This window comes from Scyliorhinus torazame, chromosome 20 (genome assembly GCF_047496885.1).
Source record: "Scyliorhinus torazame isolate Kashiwa2021f chromosome 20, sScyTor2.1, whole genome shotgun sequence".
Lineage (NCBI taxonomy): Eukaryota > Metazoa > Chordata > Chondrichthyes > Carcharhiniformes > Scyliorhinidae > Scyliorhinus > Scyliorhinus torazame.
In genome coordinates, this window is record NC_092726.1 from 25,257,907 (window position 1) to 25,261,791 (window position 3,885).

At 51.8% G+C, this 3,885-nt stretch overlaps 1 non-coding gene across 1 annotated transcript; it reads left to right on the forward strand.

The window, feature by feature from the left end:
* The first annotated feature begins 316 nt into the window (after positions 1 to 316).
* trnas-uga (transfer RNA serine (anticodon UGA)) lies at positions 317 to 398 on the forward strand. Its single transcript has one exon. It is a non-coding gene; the product is annotated as a tRNA-Ser (tRNA).
* Positions 399 to 3,885: the final 3,487 nt, after the last annotated feature.

Sequence of the window (3,885 nt, forward strand, 5' to 3'; positions counted from 1 at the left end):
AATGTAGTTACCTGTTGACTTAAGGAGACTTCAAATTCCTGACGGTCACCAGCCTTAATCGCTCGTTAAGATTACAAGTCAAGAAAGTTAACATTCTCTGTGTTCAGTTTGCCGTTTTACGAGGGTAGAATAGAAGGCCATTCAGCCCCTCAAGAAACTGTTCCACCGTAGATCTTAAATCTCCCTGATCTTTTTGCCATTTAGAAAAAGATTTGTCTCTCCTGGTTCCAAAGGGAATCTTATTCATTTACAGGATCTGGGCCTCACTGGATAGTATCTATTACCCACCCCTAATTGCCCCTTGAGAAGGTGAACAGTTGCAATGGCCGAGTGGCTAAGGCATTGGACTTGAAATCTAATGGGGTTTCCCCACGCAGGTTCGAGCCCTGTTCGCAGCGACTGTGATTCAAAATGAGAAGGTGGGAGTGAGCCGCCTTCTTGAGCCGCTGCAGTCCTTCTGGTGTAGGTACACCCACTGTGCTATTAGGGAGTGCCAGGATGTTGCCCCAGCGACAGTGAAGGAACGGCCGATATATTTCCAAGTCGGGATGGTGAGTGACTTGGAGGGGAACATCCAGGTGGTGGGGTTCCCAGGTATCTGCTGCCCTTGTCCTTCTAGATGGTAGAGGCCGCGGGTTTGGAAGGTGCTGTCTAAGGAGCCTTGGTGAGTTACCGCAGTGCATCTTGTAGATGGTACACACGGCTGCCGCTGTGCGTCGGTGGTGGAGGGAGTGAATGTTTGTGGATGGGGTGCCAATCAAGCGGGGCTGCTTTGTCCTGGATGGTGTCGAGCTTCTTGAGTGTTTGTTATAACCTGCCTGCTTACCATTGGCTGGGGACTAATGACAATCCCACAATCCTGTGGGAGTACGAGCTTCCCCAATGAGAGGGGCGGAGAAATCATTAGCAGACTCCCTGCATAAATAAAGCTGGCCAGTTTGGAATCAGCCAGGAAGGAGTGAGCAGCAAGCAAAGTTGCTACTGCTGTTGTATATAAATGTTATTGTAAATAAATGTTATTTCTTTGTATCCTTAAAACTCGTGCTGGATTCTTCGTGGCCCTCACAAAACTGGCGACGAGGATGGGATGTATCCCCGTATGGTATTGGGGCCGTCCTGTCCCACAAGATGGAGGACGGGGCCGAGCGACCGATAGCTTTCGCCTCCCGCACATTAACTGCAGCGGAAAAAAAGTACGCGCAGATCGAGAAGGAGGGCCTGGCAGTGGTCTTTGCGGTGAAACGTTTCCACCAGCACGTGTATGGCCGCCACTTCACTATTGTGACTGATCATAAGCCTCTGCTGGGACTTTTCAGAGAGGATAAGCCAATACTGCCCATTGCTTCCGCACGGATCCAGCGCTGGGCTTTGTTGCTTGCTGCATACGAGTATTCTCTGGAGCACAAACCAGGTACGCAGATAGCAAATGCCGACGCACTGAGCCGATTGCCTTTATCGACCGGCCCCATGTCGACCCCCACGACCGGTGAGGTGGTTGCAACGCTACATTTTATGGACACCTTGCCTGTCACGGCATCACAGATCCGTGAGTGGACCCAGACGGAGCCAGTCCTGTCAAAGGTACGGCACATAGTCCTGTATGGTGGGCAGCATAGACAGCTCCCAGGCGAGTTGCGGGCATTTTCTTCCAAGCTGTCAGAATTCAGCGTGGAAGACGGCATCCTCTTGTGGGGGACGCGTGTGATTGTCCCGGAAAAAGGCCAGGAGCTGATACTAACAGACTTGCACAATGGGCATCCAGGTGTGACCAAAATGAAAATGTTGGCCCGGAGTTATGTCTGGTGGCCAGGCCTCAACACCGACATTGAGAAGGTGGCCCAAAACTGCTCCATTTGCCGGGAGCATCAGAAGCTTCCGCCGGCCGCGCCCCTACATCACTGGGAATGGCCAGGACGGCCTTGGGCACGCTTGCATGCAGATTTCGCAGGCCCTTTTCAATGATCCATGTTCCTTCTATTAATCGATGCCCAGTCTAAATGGCTAGAGGTGCATAAGGTGCCAGGCACAACGTCCTGCGCAACAATCGAGAAGATACGTTTGTCGTTTGGTACGCATGGCCTCCCCGAGGTGCTGGTCACGGATAACGGCACTCCATTCACAACTGAGGAGTTTGCGAGGTTCATGAAGATGAACGGCATCCGCCATACCGCACTGCCCCTTACCACCCGGCTTCAAATGCGTTAGCGGAGCGCGCAGTGCAGACATTCAAACTAGGCCGAAAGAAGCAGTCTTCCGGGTCAATGGACACGAGACTGGCTCGCTTTTTGTTTTCGTATAGGACCACCCCCCATGCGGTGACTGGGGTAGCTCCCGCAGAACTCCTAATGGGCCGGAGACTTCGCACCCGCCTTAGCATGGTTTTCCTGGACATCGGCGCAAAAGTACGCCGCACACAAGAACGGCAGAGACAGGCATCGGCCGATTCGGCAGTTTGCGCCCGGTGACCCAGTGTTCGGTCAGAATTTTGCTGGTGGTGCCCAGTGGCTCCCTGGCGTAATCTTTCGCCAAACGGGCCCTATCTCATACCAGGTGGAAGCCCAGGTCGTCTCCAGCGCAAACATGTAGACCACGTTCGGTCCAGAAAACCATCCCTGCCAATGATTCCCCGCCCCCGGAGCTCATTTCTACAGCCACAGAGACCAGAGACAATGGAAAGTATTCCTCACAATCTTCCTCTGGTGCCTCACTCGAAGCCTGCGCAGGTCGTTACAGAACCGCGTGGAGATAGAGACGCCGAGATGACTGAGGCAGTGGACTCCGACTCCGAGATGGAGACACAGGACGCATCAGAGGGGGAATCCTCGGGCCCACGGGCCGTGGATGTACAACCGTTACGCCGTTCATCACGGAAGCGCCGTTCTCCGTCTCGTTACACGCCGCCCGATCCAGCGCCTCGTGCAAATGGTGAACGGCCTCCGGAAAAACGAGTCCTCCTTCGCCAGGGTCTTCAGTGGATTCCTTGGATTTTGGGGGGTGGGGGGGGGATGTTATAACCTGCCTGCTTACCATTGGCTGGGGACTAATGACAATCCCACAATCCTGTGGGAGTATGAGCTTCCCCAATGAGAGGGGCGGAGAAATCATTAGCAGACTCCCTGTATAAATAAAGCTGGCCAGTTTGGCACCAGCCAGGAAGGAGTGAGCAGCAAGCGAAGTTGCTGCTGCTGTTGTATATATATGTTATCGTAAATAAATGTTATTTCTTTGTATCCTTAAAACTCGTGCTGGATTCTTCGTGGCCCTCACAAAAGTGTTGTTGGAGCTGCACTCATCCAGGCAACTGGAGAATATTCCATCACACTCCTGACTTGTGTCCTTGTAGAGGGTGGACAGGCTTTTGGGAGTCAGGAGGTGAGTTACTCTCCGCAGGATTCCCAGCCTCTGACCTGCTCTGGTAGCCACATTTATAAGGCTGGGTCCAGTTCAGTTTCTGATCAATGGTAATGTAGCCACCTGAGTTGGCCAAGTCCCGATTTAAAATGGCGAACGGCAAAGGCTGAAGGGAAATACAGAATGACTCAATTGTACGACAATCGGACAATTTGCTACATTGACTGCAAGTCTTTTTTTTTAAGAAGCAAAATTATAAACATTAATCCATTAAAAAATTACAAAGTACAATTCGGTTACAAGTTAAATGAACATAGAACGTTACAGCGCAGTACAGGCCTTTCGGCCCTCGATGTTGCGCCGACCTGTGAAACCACTCTAAAGCCCATCTACACTATTCCCTTATCGTCCATATGTCTATCCAATGACCATTTGAATGCCCTTAGTGTTGGCGAGTCCACTACTGTTGCAGGCAGGGCATTCCACACCCTTACTACTCTCTGAGTAAAGAACCTACCTCTGACATCTGTCCTA